Genomic DNA, 20,031 nt, shown 5'->3' with positions numbered 1-20,031 from the left:
ACATTAGTGCTCTTAAGCACATACTGCTAAGTAACTCTAGTCACTCTCTTGTTTCCAGGAGAATATATATTAAATATTTATCATCAGAATAAACAAAAACTACTTACATTATAATTGTGATTCTCCCAAAATAAATCTTATCATACAAGAGTACTTAACCATCTGTCAGCACTCAGAGATTTGTTTTTATCTCCAGATTAAAAACAAAATTGTTAATATAGTAACATTTTTGAATACTGTTTCATTCAAGGAACAAGATTTTGTGCTGGAGAGAGTGTGGAGAAAAGGGAACCTTCCTACACTGTAGGTGAGAATGTAAATTGGTGCAGCCACTGTGGAGAACAGTATGGAGGTTCCTCAAAAGACTAAAAACAGAGTTATCATATGCTCCTGCAATCCCACTCCTCAGCATATATCTGGAGAGAACTATAATTCAAAAAGATACATGCAACCCTATGTTCATAGCAGCACTAGCCACAATAGCCAAGACATGGAAACAACCTAAATGTCCATCGACAGATGAATGGATAATGAAGATGTGGTACATATATACAATGGAATATTACTCAGCCATAAAAAAGAATGAAATAATGCCATTTGCAGCAACATGGATGGACCTAGATATTATTATCCTAAGTGAAGTAAGTCAGAAAGGACAAATACCATATGATATCCCTTATATGTGGAATCTAAAATATGATACAAATGAACCTATGTACAAAACAGAAACAGACTAACAGACTTAGAGAACAGACTTGTCCTTGCCAAGGGGGAGGGGGAGGGATGGATTGTGAGTTTGGGATTAGCAGATGCAAACTATTATATATAGAATGGATAAATAACAAGGTCCTACTGTATAGCAGAGGGAACTATATTCCATATCCTTTGATAAACCATAATGGAAAAGAATATAAAAAAGAATATATATATATATATGTGTGTGTGTGTATATATACATATATATATATATATATATATATATATATATATATCTGAATCACTTTATTGTACAGCAGAAGTTAGCACAACATTAAAAAAAAAAGGAACAAGAGTTTGTCATTCTTTAGCTAAGTTAGCAAGGAAAATTATGGAAATGTGTGTTTTCCAAAGAGTAATATCAGAGCATGTATAATTTTCTTTTTAAAAGTATCTATCCATTTGTTCATCTATTATCCATCTGTCCATCATTCATCCATACATCTATCCAAGAAATATTTGCTGAAATCTACCATGTCCCAGATACAGTTCTAGGTACAGAAATAAAACGAACCTCTGTTCGTATAGGAACATTACATTTCCTATAAATTTAAATTTTGATTGATTAGAGTAGACTTCTGTTCCTTTTAATGTATAGAATGCTATCTGACACACAGGGATATGGGACATTCTGGGTTTGATTTATCTTTTTATCTTTGCTTTCTCTCTTCTCTCTCTCTTTTCCTAAATTATGCTTTTTATCTTTTTCATCTGCCTTCTGTTTGTATACCTATAACTTACCTCCTGTTACACTGATTTATTTTACTATTCACATCCTCTATCAATTTTTTTTTACTTTAAGCAGTTATGTTTCTCTTGCCACACAAAATTTTCCTTATTCCAAAATTTTTCATGGTAATTTGAATTCATTTTATTGAAAGTGTAAATGCTCCCATTAAAGTGCTTTTATTTTAAAACTTGTAAGGAAGTACAATGAACACATTTTTAAAAAATTCTCCTTTTATATTTTTTTCACTATTTTTGCCTTCGCTGCAGTGCATTTGCTCTATTTCCCTAGGTCTCTATTTTTCAGTTGTTCATTCTCTTTGTCAGTTGACTTTGATTTGTTTAAACTGCCTACTTATATTTATATATCATAATATATACTATTTGGTATTAGTAGCTAGTATGGGCTCTTGACATCAAATATTTTTTTCACAATTTGATTTTCCCTGGTAAGTCATGCTCACTTTTGCACTCCAAGCAGGGGCCAGTGATGGATTGTTGGGCACCTTCTGTATGTCAGTATAAAGTTACCTCACCTTAAGTGGGATGAAAAAGAATGACTTTAAAGAGAACCTACTCTTCAGTTCAGCTGGAGGCTTCAGAATTTGATAGGCAGGTAGAACCCTCAGTAATCCTCTTCTGACAGCAAGAAGGTCGTTAATAGCTTTAAAATTTCTGGTGAGTATCTTTCTGAGAACATTAATTAGAGTAAAAGTCAATAAGCCTCCTTAGAATGAGGAAGTGGATGTAGAGATTTTAGGCCTGGCAACAGAGCATAGTCCTTCATAACTCTTTCATCAGCACCTCTTGAATTTCTAGGTGGGGTTGATACTTTCCTTTCCAATTGGTCACTCTTAGGAAAGTTGGGGGGAAAGAGACACATTTATATGCTTAGGTCACCTTCTCTGTCCTCTCTTAGTGTAGTTGCTAATTTTCCGAGTTCTTTCTAACATAAAGAAGGAAAAAACGACAATAAAAATACTATACATTTTTAGCTCTAAAAAATAAGGGTATAGGATGCAGAATTCGTGTCTCTGCACAACTACGGCACCTACCAGGCACTGGTGGGGGACCGCAGACACCTAATGGAATGGGAGAAACCCCCAGCAACCGGGTAGGACATGGGGAGTGGGGGGAGTGAAGGGGGAGGAGAAGTGGAGGGCAGACAGGACTGGCGCCCCTGAGGGGTGGTTGGGGGAGGGGAAGGGATCCCATGCCTGAAGGGGGAAATTGGGGAACCATTGGGAGGACAGAGGATCAAAAGGGAGCATGGCCGGGTTTCCCCTACCCACGTGGGCCCCCGGAAGCCTGCTGAGATCCCAGTCCTGATCCTCTGCCCACCGAGGCCCCCCTCCAGCCACGTGGGTCCAGAGGGAATGGAAGGGAGGGAAGGGGGAGCAAAAGTAAAGGCCAGACCTCTGAGACTAGAACCTCTGAGGTGAGGCTGGGGGAGGGAAGGAGTTTCTACACCCAGTGGGACCCACCCACAGTTCGGGGTCCAGCAGGGATGGGGGAGACTCTGGGGGAGACGGTGGGGGGTGGTGCGGAGGAACAGAAGGGAATGCGGCCAGCTCTTTCCCTGTCCACTTAGGCACCAGGGAGCCTGTTGGGCTCCCAGACCTAATCCTCTGCCCTCGGAGCCTCCCTGCTGCCACGCAGAGCCCAAGCCCCGCCCCTACACTCCCACCCAGGGCCCTACCTCTACACTCAGAGACCCCTCTGAGACCCCCTCCAACACGCTGGACCTAAACCCCACCCGTGCACCCTCACCCAGGGCCTTACCTCCAAACTCCAGAACTCCACACTCCAGAGGCCCTCCTTTGGAGGTGCTGCCTTTCCCCTTCTGCACAGGTCCTAAGCAGAGGCCCCACCCCATGCTTCAATGTCACCCTGCCTAGGCCCCGCCCCCAAGGCCTTCTCCTGCTGGCTGCATGCATCCTGAGCCTAGGCCCCGCCACACGCTCAAATGTCACGCCCCCACCGGTCTAGGTCCCGCCCCACCCTAAACCCCACCCCTGCTTAAGTTCCACCCCCACCAAAACTCCGCCCCCATAGCCAAGGCTTTTTTTTGTTTTTCCTTTTTTCCTCTTTGAGATTAGGGCTCTGTTTACCTTGTTGATTCATTGTTGTTCATTCATTTATATTTTTATTTTTCCTAATAAATCTTTTATTTTTCTAATCTTATTTTATTCTATATACTTTGTTATTGTTCCCCCCTTTGGCTTGTTCCCCTCACCTGCTTTGTTCTTTTTTTCTTTTTTCTGTTGTGGTTTTATTTGTTGCAGTTGTTTCAAATATAGTTTTAATTTTCCTAATATATTTTTTATCTTTCTAATTTTGTTTTTTATTCTTTGATATTGTACTGCTCCTTTTTTTCTTTCTTTTTTTTTTTGCCATGCCACACAGCTTGCAGGATCTTGGTTCCCAGGCTGGAGGTCGGGCCCGAGCTCCTGAGTGAGAGCTCTGAGTTCAAACCACTGGACTAACAGAGAACGTCAGACCCCAGGGAATATTAATTGGAGTGAGGCCTCCCAGAGGTCCTAATCTCAGCACCAATACTCCTCTCTATCCAACTGCCTGCAAACTCCAGTGCTGGACGCCTCAGGCCAAACAACCAGTAAGACAGGAATGCGGCCTCACCCATCAAAAAAAAAAAAAAAAAGAAATGGAAAAAAATATGTTACAGACGAAGGAGCAAGGTAAAAACCTAAAGACCAAATAAATGAAGAGGAAATAGGCAGTCTACCTGAAAAAGAATTCAGAGTAATGACAGTAAAGATGATCCAAAATCTCGGAAACAGAATGGAGAAAATACAAGAAACATTTAACAAGGATCTAGAAGAATTAAACAGCAAACAAACAGTGATGAACAACACAATAACTAAAATTAAAAATACTGTAGAAGGAATCAATAGCAGAATAACTGAGGCAGAAGAACGGATAAGTGAGCTGGAAGATAAAATAGTGGAAATAACTGCCAGGGGGCAAAATAAAGAAAAAAGAATGAAAATAATTGAGGACAGTCTCAGAAACCTCTGGGACAACATTAAACGCACCAACATTCGAATTATAGGGGTCTCAGAAGAAGAAGAGAAAAAGAAAGGGACTGAGAAAATATTTGAAGAGATTATAGTCAAAAAATTCCCTAACATGGGAAAGGAAATAGTCAATCAAGTCCAGGAAGCATGGAGAGTACCATAGAGGATAAACCCAAAGAAAAACACACCGAGACATATATTAATCAAATGATCAAAAATTAAATACCAAGAAAAAATATTAAAAGCAGCAAGGGAAAAGCAACAAATAACATACAAGGGAATCCCCATAAGGTTAACAGCTGATCTTTCATCAGAAACTCTGCAAGTCAGAAGGAAGTGGCAGGACATATTTAAAGTGATGAAAGGGAAAAACCTACAACCAAGATTACTCTACCCAGCAAGGATCTCATTCAGATTGAATGGAGAAATTAAAATCTTTAGAGACAAGCAAAAGCTAACAGAATTCAGCACCACCAAACCAGCTTTACAACAAATGCTAAAGGAACTTCTCTAGGCAGGAAACACAAGATAAGGAAAACACCTACAAAAACAAACCCAAAACAATTAAGAAAATGGTAATAGGAACATACATATTAATCTTAAATGTAAATGGATTAAATGCTCCAACCAAAACACATAGACTGGCTGAATGGATACAAAAACAAGACCTGCATATATTCTGTCTACAAGAGACCCACTTCAGACCTAGGGACACATACAGATTTAAAGTGAGGGGATGGAAAAAGATATTCCATGCAAATGGAAATCAAAAGAAGGCTGGAGTAGCAATTCTCATATCAGACAAAATAGACTTTAAAATAAAGGCTATTACAAGAGACAAAGAAGGACATGACATATTGATCAAGGGATCAATCCAAGAAGAAGATAGAACAATTGTAAATATTTATGCACCCAACATAGGAGCACCTCAATACATAAGGCAAATGCTAACAGCCATAAAAGGGGAAATTGACAGTAACATAATAATTGTAGGGAACTTTAACACCCCACTTTTACCAATGGACAGATCATCTCAAATGAAAATAAATAAGGAAACACAAGCTTTAAATGACACATTAAACAAATGGACTTAATTGATATTTATCAGACATTCCATCCAAAAACAACGGAATACACTTTCTTCTCAAGTGCTCATGGAACATTCTCCAGGATAGACCATATCTTGGGTCACAAATCAAGCCTTGGTAAATTTTAAAAATTCAAATCATATCAAGTATCTTTTCTGACCACAATGCTATGAGACTACATATCAGTTACAGCAAAAAAAACTGTAAAAATGCAAACACATGGAGACTAAACAATACACTACTAAATAACCAAGAGATCACTGTAGAAACCAAGGAGGAAATCAAAAAATACCTAGAAACAAATGACAATGAAAACACTATGGCCCAAAACCTATGGGATGCAGCAAAAGCAGTTCTAAGAGGGAAGTTTATAGCAATACTATCCTACCTCAAGAAACAAGAAACATCTCAAATAAACAACCTAAAGTTACACCTAAAGCAATTATAGAAAGAAGAACAAAAAAAACCCAAAGTTAGCAGAAAGAAAGAAATAATAAAGATCAAATCAGAAATAAATTAAAAAGAAATGAGGGAAACAATAGCAAAGGTCAATAAAACTAAAATCTGGTTCTTTGAGAAGATAAACAAAATTGATAAACCATTAGCCAGACCCATCAAGAAAAAAAAGGGAGAAGACTCAAATCAACAGAATTAGAAATGAAAAAGGAGAAGTAAAAACTGACACTGCAGAAATACAAAGGATCATAAGATATTACTACAAGCAAGTGTATGCCAATAAAATGGACAATCTGGAAGAAATGGACAAATCCTTAGAAAAGCACAACCTTCCAAGACTGAACCAGGAAGAAATCGGAAATACAAACAGACCAATCAGAAACACTGAAATTGAAACTGTGATTAAAAATCTTAAAACAAACAAAAACCTAGGACCAGATGGCTTCACAGGCAAATTCTATCAAACATTGAGAGAAGAGCTAACACCTATCCTTCTCAAACTCTTCCAAAATATAGCAGAGGGAGGAACACTTCCAAACTCATTCTATGAGGCCACCATCACCCTGATACCAAAAGCAGAAAAAGATGTCACAAAAAAACAAAACTACTGGCCAATATCACTGTTGAATATAGATGAAAAAATCCTTGACAAAATACTAGCAAACAGAATCCAACAGCACATTAAAAGGATCATACACTATGATCAAGTGGTGTTTATCCCAGGAATGCAAGGATTCTTCAATATACGCAAATCAAGCAATGTGATACACCATATTAACAAACTGAAGGATAAAAACCATTTGACAATCTCAACAGATGCAGAAGAAGTTTTTGAATAAATCCAACACCCATTTATGATAAAAACTCTCCAGAAAGTAGGCATAGATAGAACCTACCTCAACATAATAAAGGCCATCTGTGACAAACCCACAGCCAACATCATCCTCAATGGTGAAAAACGTAAATCATTTCCTCTAAGATCAGGAACAAGACAAGGTTGCCCACTCTCACCACTATTATTCAACATAGTTTTGGAAGTTTTGGCCACAGCAATCAGAGAAGAAAAAGAAATAAAAGGAATCCAAATCAGAAAAGAAGAAGTAAAGCTGTCACTGTTTGCAAATGACATGATACTATACATAGAGAATCCAAAAGATGCTACCAGAAAACTACTAGAGCTAATCAATGAATTTGGTAGAGTAGAAGGATACAAAATTAATGCACAGAAATCTCTTGCATTCCTATACACTAATGATGAAAAATCTGAAATAGAAATTGAGGAAACACTCCCATTAACAATTGCAACAAAAAGAATAAAATACCTAGGAATAAACCTACCTAAGGGGACAATAAACCTGTATGTAGAAAACTATAAGAAACTGATGAAAGAAATTAAAGATGACACAAACAGATGGAAAGATATACCATGTTCTTGGAATAGAAGAATCAACATTGTGAAAATGACTATACTACCCAAAGCAATCTACAGATTCAGCACAATCCCTATCAAACTACAAATGGCATTTTTCACAGAACTAGAACAAAAAATGCCACAATTTGTATGGAAACACAATAGACCCTGAATAGCCAAAGCAATCTTGAGAATGAAAAACAGACCTGGAGGAATCAGGCTCCCTGACTTCAGATGATACTACAAAGCTACAGTAATCAAGACAGTATGGTGCTGGCACAGAAACAGAAATATAGATCAATGGAACAGGATATAAAGCCCAGAGATAAACCCACTCACATATGGTCACCTTATCTTTGATAAAGGAGGCAAGAATATATAATGGAGAAAATACAGGCTCTTCAATAAGTGGTGCTGGGAAAACTGGACAGCTACATGTAAAAGAATGAAATTAGAACACTGCCTAACAACATACACAAAAATAAACTCAAAATGGAATAAAGACCTAAATGTAAGGCCAGACTCTATAAAACTCTTAGAGGAAAACATTGGCAGAACACTCCATGACATAAATCACAGCAAGATCCGTTTTGACCCACCTCCTGGAGAAATAGAAATAAAAAGAAAAATAAACAAATGGGACCTAATGAAACTTCAAAGCTTTTGCACAGCAAAGGAAACCATAAAAAGACGAAAAGACAACCCTCAGAATGGGAGAAAATATTTGCAAATGAAGCAACTGACAAAGGACTAATCTACAAAATGTACAAGCAGCTCATGCAGCTCAGTATCAAAAAAACAAACAACCCAATCCAAGAATGGTCAGAAGACCTAAATAGACATTTCTCCAAAGAAGTTATACAGATTCCCAACAAACACATGAAAGGATGCTCAACATCACTAATCATTAGAGAAATGCAAATCAAAACTACAAGGAGGTATCACCTCACACCAGTCAGAATGGCCATCATCAAAAAATCTACAAACAATAAATGCTGGAGAGGGTGTGGAGAAAAGGGAACTCTCTTGCACTTTTGCTGGGAATGTAAATTGATACAGCCACTATGGAGAACAGTATGGAGGTGCCTTAAAAAACTAAAAATAGAACTACCATATGACCCGGCAATCCCACTCCTGGGCATATACTCTGAGAAAACCATAATTCAAAAAAAGAGTCATGTACCACAATGTTCATTGCAGCACTATTTACAATTGTCAGGACATGGAAGCAACCTAAGTGCCCATGGACAGGTGAATGGATAAAGAAGATGTGGCACATATATACAGTGGCATATTGTTCATCCATAAAAGGGAACAAAATTGAGTTATTTGTAGTGAGGTGGATGGACCGAGAGTCTGTCATACACAGTGAAGTAAGTCAGAAAAACAAAATCAAATACCGTATGCTAACACATATATATGAAATCAAAAAAGAAAGAGAAAAATGGTTCTGATGAACCTAGGGGCAGGACAGGAATAATGACGCAGATGTAGAGAATGGACTTGAGGACACGGGGAGGGGGAAGGGTAAGCTGGGACGAAGTGAGAGAGTAGCATGGACATATATACACTACCAAATGTAAAATAGATAGCTAGTGGGAAGCAGCTGCATAGCACAGGGAGATCAGCTGGGTGCTTTGTGACCACCTAGAGAGATGGGATAGGGAGTGTGGGAGAAAGATGCAAGAGGGAGTGGATATGGGGATATATGTATAAGTATAGCTGATTCACTTTGTTATAGGGCAGAAACTAACACAACATTGTAAAGCTATTATACTCCAATAAATATGATAAAAGAAAAAGTGTGGACATTTTGAAAACTCATGGTAATGACATAACCTCACTCTGAGTAACTCTGTTTTATTAGTGGGTTTAATAGTTAGAAAGTTATATTAATTATTTGGAATTCCAGGATAATGAATAATAAGAATGTGATATAATAATTCTGCCTACCTTCTAAGTTTTTCATAATATGTGTAATCTGGTCCAGTATTTATTTATAAACCAAGTATTTATGGCTATAGGAGAGAAAACAGCCTTTTATTTTCTCTATTCTATTCAGAAAAGACATGCTATTTTAGGTGAGTTTAAACCATTTTTGTATGTGTACTTCACTGTTTCGTTATCCAAACTTAAAGCAAAACCAGTATAATTTAAATGAGATTTTCAAAATTATTAGACAATTTGTTACCACGATTTCCAGTTTTCAAGATATAACTTGTTTATGTTAGTAATAATTTTTACTGATATTCAAAATGTTCTTTTTGAATCTGACCCTCCTCTTGAGAGGGACAAAAACTACACTGTTAACTCAGAAAGGTGACGTTATTTTACATAGTTTTATATAGCCTCATGGCTCTTTAATGATATGACAAAGCATCTCTCTGCCAACCTGAGCTTGCAGCAGGGAAACGTGATTAGAACTGCCACCAGAGGTCTTTCGGTTCTAAAGTCTCAGCATGGACAATTCTCCTTTCATGCCTTGCAGATCTTTCTGAAGGGCACAGGTATTACACTACAGCAAACATGGAAGCCATGTATGAGGGGAGTAAATATTGGTTAGAAACAGGACAAAAATATAGTTCTGAATGAGAACAATGATACAGAAACCTGACAAAGGATTCTCTCATGTGGCTGTATAAGGTCCTTTATATAGGGTCAGTGTGCAATGTGATGATCTAGATTAATCTTATATAAGGCTGTGGGAGTATGGGTTAAAAGTAAAATATATAGAAGCTTTGAGAGTCCTTTAATATTTTCTACAATTTATAGTGAATTCTTTAAAATCTTGCTATCTGTCACAAACTGCATAACATAAAATAAGTACAAAGTGGTATGAGTTTCTCGTGGGTTCAGGAGCAAGTCTAGAATAGTGCTCAATGATTATTTGTGAATTTGCATTAATTTTCACAGTCAATGCTAAGTGATATCAAGCTTTTTACATACTGTAATAATATTGTAAATCTGTAATAACTTGATTATTTTTCATGACATTTTCATTCTAACAAGATTAACTAGCCCTAGTAATCCTCACAAATGTCAAGTTATCAAACTTTAAATAAAGACTTAGAATGTGGCAGTGATTCACTATTTATATGCCAGTGCAGTTCTTATTCGTGGGTATGTTTCAGGGAGAATACCAGGAGGAGTAACTCTGATGACTATCTTTGTAATTGTGTTTCTAATCTTGTTTCATGTATCTTTGTGATATATGAAGCAAGATTAAAAGGTAAGTTATGAAATTGAAAACAAAGAGAATAAATAGAAGGAAATAAGTTGTGATAATCACATTGCTATTTCCCTTTGAAAAGTGTTTTTGGAGTCTTTCCCTCTCTGAGAATAGGTTTTAAAATTTGTTTATGATGCTTTGTAATTAGCATAATCCCACAGAGAGGAGAAACTGTCTCAAGAAGAGTTCTCTTCATCTTTTATGATCAATGCTTTGATACCAATGACTATCTCACCCCTTGCTTTATATTACTTTAGTGAAGAGTTTCCTGGCTACTATCATCTTGTGAAATGGAAGCACAATCCATTTGCTTTGCCACATAAGCCATCCTTGAAATTTGGTCAGAGCTCATTATGCTGCCTGTGCCTCATTTGGGCCGAGGCGTGGAGGAACATAAAACTAAAAACTTAGCTTGAGGCACAGACAGAATGGATTTCAGTTTTGTAAAGAATTAGAAATTGCTTTAGGATAGATGGATTTTACACAGATAGGAAATAAATGTCCTCTGAGAAGAACTTGCAGGTAGAGGGAATGAGTGTAAATATAAGGAGAATGCTGGGAGAAGGGACAAGTACACAGAGAATGAAAATTACAAAGAGGTGTATATGAAATGCCATTAAGAAGGAATATTATGAAAGTGTGCATACTAAAACAAAAAGCAAGTGCAGCACTAGCCATCTAAAGGAAAATATTGCTCATATATCTGGCCAGAACTGCAATAGGAAATAAATTTGAGAAAGTTAGTTATTGAGTATGTATACAAAACAAAATAAGGCAGTAAAATATGTAAGGTTTGGAATCACATGCACTTTGTTACAAGTGTGAGATTGTGAGAGTAACTTAAATTTGACAGAAAAATAAATAACTGGAGTATCAGTATAACAAAATATAAGCTGATTTGGAAATACTCAGAGGGTAGTGAGAAAATAGAACTAAGAGAAACACATACTCTTCCTGTGGCTATAACTTTCATATAAGAAAGTATATTATACTTACATTTTATACGCAATTGATTGCCTTACAGAATACAAACTGAAGTTAAATTATATTAGTATTCTTGGTCAAGGTTAGACAGTAAAAAGAACCAATGCCCTAAGCATGCTTTTAATACTTCTGCATTTTTAGTGCTTCCTAAATGCACACTGTAATGTTTCTTTTCCTGTGACTGTGAATATTTCTTTTCTTCCCTGCCTCCCTCCCTCTTTCTCTCTCTCTTTCTCTCCCTCCCTTCCTTCCTTTCTCCCTCCCTTCCTTCCTTCCTCCATCCCTTCCTTCCTTCCTTCCTTCTTTGCCATTTACCTGTGACCAATTGCCCCACTCTGTGTAACATCACAACCAGTGCTGCTTTTCCATGATACTCAGCTTTCTATCTGTCTGTCATCTATCCATGTATTTATTTATCTATCAATTTTCTAATTCTGTTACCGAAGTCAGGTTCAGCTGCTTGCCACTCAAAAGCCAATAATTGAGAGGCAACTGTCAGTAGAAAGGAAAGGTGCTTTAATCAGAAAAGCCAGCAATCTGGGGAGAAGTTGGACTCATGTCCAGAGACCAACTCCAAAGATTCTGCTCAGCCATGACAGTTTTTAAAGGAAAAAAAGGTGGGGTGTGGGGGAGAATCTCAGTGAATCAGCTAGGCAGGAGGTGGGTTCTGCATCATTCTCTATTACTTGCAGACTGGCCAAATCTCTGTTTAGATGTTATCTTGCCCACGGGATTTGCCTGCAGGATTGCTAAGGGAGCTGTTGGGGGTAAAGAGCTGGTCATTATTTAACTACTTAATTCTTCTTTTTTTTTTAACTCTTCATTCTTACTACTTCTTTTTATCTAGGAGAAGAATCAACAGGTTAGGCAAGGCACAGTGTGTATTCAGGAGAGCATGTCAGAAGTTAGTTTAAATTGCCTAGTGATCTTTTTCCTATAATTAGGTTCTTTCAAGGTTAGAAGGGGACAAAAATGGGCAAGCAGGAAAGGGGAAAAAGAGCTGCTTTCAATTCTACCTATCATTTTTCTAATTCTATGAACACAAAATACATATACATACATAGATATTTATTTATTATTTTGAAATTTTATCTGCTCTAGGACAGGCTGAGAGGCTTCTAAGCTCTTTCTGTAAAAAATTTAAGGACAAGATTTGGGAAGTTTCTGGGTTGCCTTCAGTTACCTTGTGAATGAAACTTTACTCAAATTTACCACTTTCTTTGTAGTGTTTGTCCACAAAATGGATAAACTTGTTTAGGGGACTATCAAGTAGATAGGCTGATTTCCCGGTCACACTACACTTTCTAATTTCATGATAATAGATCTTTATCATCCATAGAAACCTGTATTGAGTGCCTTCTTTGAGTAAGAAAGTGAAAACCTGTGTGTTTGTGTGTGTGTGTGTGTAATTGTTATTTTTAGTCTAATGTAAAGTCTTGGTTACTGCCTCTAATCCACCATTTTTAGTTGCCTGAATGAGGCAAGTAACTTTACTCCTCTGAGCTTCTGGTTTCCTCATATGTAAAATAGAACATATAATAAAAATTGCCTTGAATTGTTGTTTTTAATAAAACAATAGATATAAGTGTTTAGCACAGTACCTGGCATGCAAATAATACTCAGTGAAAGTTAGCTATTATTATTATAAGGTGATATGCATATATATAAATATAGAGATATATAGTAAAATTATAAAGTGGTTCATGCTAAAATTTCAGGATATTCCACCTAACACAAGAGTGAGGGAGATAGTGAGATGGTTTGCATACATTGGAGGAAGGCTGTCTAGACAGGGTAGATGGAAGTGATAACAGAAGAAACAATGTGGAAGCAGAAATACAAGCTGGACAGTGCCACAGAGACCAATTTTAACATACTGTCATTGTAGAAGAATGAATATGTAGAGCGCTTTGGTTTTGTAGCTTACTTGATTGTTTGAGATACATTAAGTTTTGAATATAATAATTGTACGTATCCTGACAATGTTGAATTTTTATTTGGGACCAGTTGGAATATCTTGTAGCATATTTAATAATGTTCTTTGTCCTGAAAGATAGATGAAAAAATTCTCCAGTTGTTGAAACAATCAGATTTTTCTTTTCTTTAATAATGTGAAGTCTGATGCTGTCTCCCCAAACAGGCTATTTTTCTTTACACTATTGACCACGCCCCAAATTAAGGAAAAGGTCACATTTAAGCTTTTTCTTACCATTATTTTTTTTTCTGTCTTCTTGAAACTCTTCCAAGACATGTCCTGGGGTTTTACTGAAGTTCACTATGTTGTGAAAGGTGATCTTTGTCAGCAGTGAGAATCAAGAACAAAATGCTGAGTGTTGGCAAATTCTTGGATATTTATAATCTCATCAGAGATGATAGACACTGTTGAGAAAAAAAATGTAAGCAACATTTTAGTAATTACCGTGAGACTTTCTGCTTCTTTAGTTATATGAAAAAGCTTTTTTGTTTCTTCAGAGCAATAGATATAGCATGTACCATGTACCCGTTCTCTAAACTCTAGATTTAAAAACTTGAGAAGCTTGTTTCTCTGTGGTTTGCACTTTTGTGTTACATTAGTTGCAAAAGCCTTAAAGTTGAAAGCAGATTGAGAAGTATTGATTCAACCTAGGTTTAGAGACAGTAGTTTAGAAAAATAAAATCATATGATTGTATTGTACATCTCTCTTATAAAGTGGTAATTTCTTTCTTTGAACCAATGCACTTTCTAAAACAGGTTTGAAATAATTCTTAATACAGACTTCATAGACTCTTTCTCAAAATGAAGACACACTGTATTACACTGAATAGATTACTAATGTTTAAGTAGATTATTTAAAATATTTTTTAGCAATTTGTATTTTATCTTTAAAATAAAGTGGTTTCTAGAATGTGTGGTGCCCAACTGCACCAATTTGCCTGGAACTGAGAGGTTTCCTGGACTGGGCTTTTAGTGCTCAAACCAGACAATCCTAAGCAAACTTGGGTGGTTGCTGTTACCCTAAATGTATCACACAGAAAAACAGGTAGTGTATAAAAAAATAGATGAACATCTCCTATATGGCCTGCATTTGTCATATATTCACATTTCAAATTCAACCAACAGAAATTAGCTCAGATTCTTAGAAAGGATTCAATACATCCTATTTATCTTCACAAATATATTTGTATAAAGAACAACTACTTTTGGAGTATCTATGGTCATATTCAAATGAAATATATATGCACCAAGAAACTCACCGACTAGTATTAATGATAATATTCACAAAGTTCTTGCTATTTTAATTAAGGTGAGATCATAATTGAATTTTAAGTCAGGTTAAAAGGGAAAACAAATAACTGTGATATGAAACTGAGCAGATGGTGGTCACAGATTATAAAGGAAGAAAGAAGTAATAAAGAAAAATACAGAGTTGAAATCTACCCTCTTTCTGTTTATCTCTAAACTCCTATTTAATTTCTAGAGTTCATTAAATTTTAAGGTAGCAATTTAGGAAAACCCAACACAATCAGATGCTAATCTAGGATAATTTGTTTCAGCTGGAATATTGATTGAACCATACAATATTTGTAGTCAAATACTTTGCATTATTGATGAGCATTAGCTAGCAAGCATTTTATATATTGCTTCCACTATGTTAACAGGGGAAAACAACACTAACAACAGTAAACAGATGCATAAGAAGTTCTCTGAAAGTCATTTGGGACAAACTTTTTTTTAATATATAAAAACTTTAAATCTCCCATTGACATCAATTAAATATCCAGATATTGCTCCATTTCTTTGCTTTTCATTACAGCAAGACTTCATATATGTATAGTTCATGTTTTCAGTCTCTACCTTCTCACATATCATATTATTCCTATGTATATACTTATTTATATTTTTAGCAGTGATTTTTTCAATTTTGCTTAAAATACATAACAAAATGTCCATTAGCCTCTTAACGTTTTTACTTTGTTGTCAAGGTATCTCAAGCATAATGAGGCAATATATAATTTTGATTCTAATCTGTGCCTTTCTTCCTCAGTTCAGTAGCATGCATCATCAAACCATCTATTAACTGAACTTAAAATCCAAGAGGCATAATTGATTCCTTTCCTGCTTCCTAGAATATTGTATAGTACTTAATTGAGTTTAACAAAAAATTGTTAAATCTCTTAATAAAAATTTAATCATATTTAGAAAAACATAAAAGAGAAGTTGAAAACCATTCCTGTATCAAGCACCTCCTCTGGGTAAGAAACTTTACACTTTTATTTTTTATTGAAGTTTAGTTGATTTACAATATTACATTGGTTTCAGGTGTACAACATAATGATTCAATATTTTTATAGATTATACAACATATGAAATTATTTGAACATATTGGCTATATTCCCTGTTTTGTACATTAATTCCTTGTAACTTATTTATTTTAAACCTAATCATTTGTATCTCTTAATCCCCTTCACCTATTTCGCCCCTACCCCAACCACCTCTGGTAACTGCTGGTTTGTTCTCTGTATCTGTGAGTCTGGTTTTGTTTTGTTATATTCGTTCATTTTATTTTTTAGATTCCACAAATAAGTGAAAACATACAGTATTTGTCTTTTTCTGTCTGACTTATTTAACTAAGCATAATATCCTCCAGGTCCATCCATATTGTTGCAAATGACAAAATATTATTCTTTTTTATGACTGAGCAATATTCCATGATATCTATATATATATGGCACATCTTTATCCATTTATCTGTTGATGGACACTTATCTTGCATGCATATCTTGGCTATTGTGAATAATGCTGCAGTGGACATTGGGTTGCATATATCTTTTGGAATTAGTGTTTACATTTACTTTGAATAAATACCCAGGAGTGGAATTTCTGGATTGTATGGTAGTTCTATTTTTAATTTTTTGAGGAGCCTCCACATACTGTTTTTTCATAGTGGCTGCACCAATGTACATTGCCGCAAACAGTACACCAGGGCCCATTTTCTCTACATCCTCTTGAACACTTTCTATTTGTTGTCTTTTTGATAATAGCCATTCTGACCATTATGAGGTGGTATCTCATTGTGGTTTTTGATTTGCATTTCCCTGATGATTAGTGATGTTGAGCATCTTCTCATGTGCTTGTTGGCCATCTGTTTGTCTTCTTTGAAAAAATGCCTGTTTAGTTCCTCTGACCATTTTTCTAATTAGACTGTTTATTTTTTGATATTGAATTCTATGAGTTCATCATATATTTTGGATATTAACCAGTTATCATACATGTCATTTGCAAATGTCTTCTTCCATTCAGTAGGCAGCCTTTTGTTTTGTTGATAGTTTCCTTTGCTGTGCTAAAGCTTTTAAGTTTGATTAGGTCCCATTTATTTTTGCTTTTGTTTTCCTTTGCCTGAGGAGACATATCCAAAAAAATATTGCTAAGACCAGTGTCAAAAAGCATACTGCCTATGTTTTCTTCTAGAAGTTTTATGGTTTTAGGTCTTCCATTTAGGTCTTTAATCCTTTTTAAGTTTATTTTTGTATATGGTGAGAGAAAATATCCTAATTTCATTCTTTTGCATGTACTGTCCAGTTTTCCCAGCACCACTTATTGAAGAGAATGTCTTTTCCCCACTGTATATTCTTGCCTCCTTTGTTGTAAATTAATTGGCCATAAATGCATAGGGTTTATTTCTGGGCTTTATCTTCTGTTCCATTGATCTATGTCTGTTTTTGTGTGAGTACCATACTGTTTTAATAACTGTAGCTCTGTAGTATAGTTTGAAATCAGGGAGTGTGGTACTTCCAGCTCTGTGTTTTGTTTTGTTTTCTCAAGATTGCTTTGACTATTCAGGGTGTTTTGTGGTTCTATACAAATTTTAGGATTATTTGTTCTAGTTCTGGGGGAAAAATGTCATGGGTATTTTGATAGGGATTATGGTAAATCTGTAGATGGCTTTGGATAGTATGGACATTTTAACAATGTTAGTTCTTCCAATCCATAAACATGATATCTTTCCATTTATTTGGATTCATGCCCTTATAAAAGAGGCCCAAGATATCACCCTTTACCCTCTTTTGCCATCTGAGGATACAAGAAGTCTGAAATCCAGAAGACCCTCACCAGACCATGCTGGCATCCTAATCTCAGACTTTCAGCTTCCAAAACTGTGAGAAATACATTTCTGTTGTTTTTAAGCTACTCAGTCTGTGGTATTTTGTTATAGTAGTCAGAACAGATGAAGACAAACGATTTCTAAACTAGTAGTAGAATCATATGTAATCAGTGAATAGAGTGATAAGGGTGGTGCTGGCCAGTAACTTGAAGGAGGATATCATGCTTCCAAAGGTCCTATGTTATTCTGAAGCAACCAGTGCATATCACTGTCATAACACCTTCCATAATTATTTATTGCAATTCTCTGTTTACATGTCTGTACTCTAGTTAGACTGTGATATGCCTGAGAACAGACAAGGGTTTTTTTTCTAGCATCAGCCTCGTGTGTTTTCAGAAAGAATGTCTTTAAAAAAAAATTTGAGGTAGGAAGGAAGCAAACTGGAAGGGATAGAGGGAGGAAAAGCAATAAAGAGTATGTCCATGACGAGGTATTCTATTACGGTGAAGGCTCTTTTAAGGTAGCATGGCCCTTAACCTGTAGTGCCTCTTTCCCAGTGTGTGTGTGTGTGTGTGTGTGTGTGTGTTTGTGTGTGTTTGTGTGTGTGTGTCTGTCTGTCTGTCTGTCCTGTTGTCCCTATCTCTATCCCATCTGTCTCTATAGAAGCATACCTCAGAGATATTACCGGTTTGGTTCCAGATCACTACAAGAAAGTGAATATCACAGTAAAACAAGTCACACAAATTTTTTGATTTCCCAGTGCATATAAAAGTTAAGTTTACACTATAGTATAGTCTATTAAGTGGACAGTAGCATTATATCTAAAAATATAGTGTACACGTTTTAATTTAAAAAACTCTTTATTGCTAAAAAATGCTAACCATCATCTGAGCCTTCAGGGAGTTGTAATATTTTTGCTGGTGGAGAGTCTTACCTAGATGTTGATGGCTGCTGACTGAGGGTGGGAGTGGCTGTGACAGTTTCTTAAAATAAGACAACAATGAAGTTTGCTGCATTGATTGACTCTTCCTTTCATGAACACTTTCTCTGTAGTATGCAGTGCTGTTTGATGGCATTTTACCCACAGTAGAACTTCTTTCAAAACTGGAGTTAATCCTCTTAAATGCTGCCACTGCTTTAGCAACTAAGTGTATGTAATATTCTAAATCCTTTTGTTATTTCAACAATCTTCACAGCATCTTCACCAGGAGTAATTTCCATCTCAAAAACCATTTTTTTTGCTCATCCATAAGAAGCAACTCCTCATTCATTTAAGTTTTATCATGAGATTGCAGCAGTTCAGTCAAATCTTCAGCCTCCATTTCTAATTCTAGTTCACTTGCTGTTTCTACCACATCTGCAGTTATTTATTCTGCTGAAATTTTGAACCCCTTCAAGTCATCCATGTGCATTAGAATCACTTTCTTCCAAACTCCTGTTCATGTTGATTTTTTGACCCCTTCCCGTGAATCACAAATATTCTTCATGGCGTCTAGAAGGGTGAATCCTTTTCAGGTTTTCAACTGACTTTGCCCAGATCCATCAGAGGAATCACTATCTACAGCAGCTATAGCCTTACGAAATGTATTTCTTAAAGAATAAGAACTGAAATTCTAAATTACTCCTGATCCATGGGCTGCAGGATGGATGTTATGTTTGCAGGCATGAAAACAACATGAATCTCCTTGTCCATCTCCATCAGAGCTTTTGGGTGACTACCAGGTGTATTGTCAATGAGCAGTAATATTTTTGAAAGGGAATCCTTTTTTTTTTTTTTTTTTCTAACAATAGGTCTTAACAGTGGGTTTAAAATATTCAGTAAGCCATGTTGTAAACAGATGTTGTCATCCAGGCATTGTTTTGCATTCAGAGCACAGGCAGAGTAGATTTAGCATTATTCTTAAGGGCCCTAGGATTTTCAGAATGGTAAATGAGCACTGGCTTCGATTTTAAGTCTTGGGCTGCACTAGCTTCTAACAAGAAAATCAGACTGTCCTTTGAAGCTTTGAAGCCAGGCATTGACTTCTCTCTAGCAATGAAAGTCCCAGATGGCATCTTCCAATATAAACCTGTTCTATTAACATTGAAAATCTGTTTGTTTAGCGTAGCCACTTTCATTCATTATCTTAGATCTAGATAACCCACTGCAGCTTCTACATCAGCACTTGCTGCTTCACCTTGTACTTTTATGTTATGGAGGCAGCTTCTTTCCTTCAACCTTATGAAGCAAATCTGGAGCTTCAAACTACTTCTGCAGCTT

General features: G+C 36.2%; 1 protein-coding gene across 5 annotated transcripts in view; it reads left to right on the top strand.

Annotated features, from left to right (window-relative positions):
* The window catches only part of LOC103006346 (uncharacterized), a 624,869-nt gene that overhangs the window by 241,628 nt on the left and 363,210 nt on the right, over nucleotides 1–20,031 (top strand). The window lies entirely within an intron of this gene.

The sequence above is a fragment of the Balaenoptera acutorostrata genome, chromosome 2 (assembly GCF_949987535.1).
Source record: "Balaenoptera acutorostrata chromosome 2, mBalAcu1.1, whole genome shotgun sequence".
Taxonomy (NCBI): domain Eukaryota; kingdom Metazoa; phylum Chordata; class Mammalia; order Artiodactyla; family Balaenopteridae; genus Balaenoptera; species Balaenoptera acutorostrata.
This window is presented reverse-complemented; position numbering and strand designations above follow the sequence as displayed.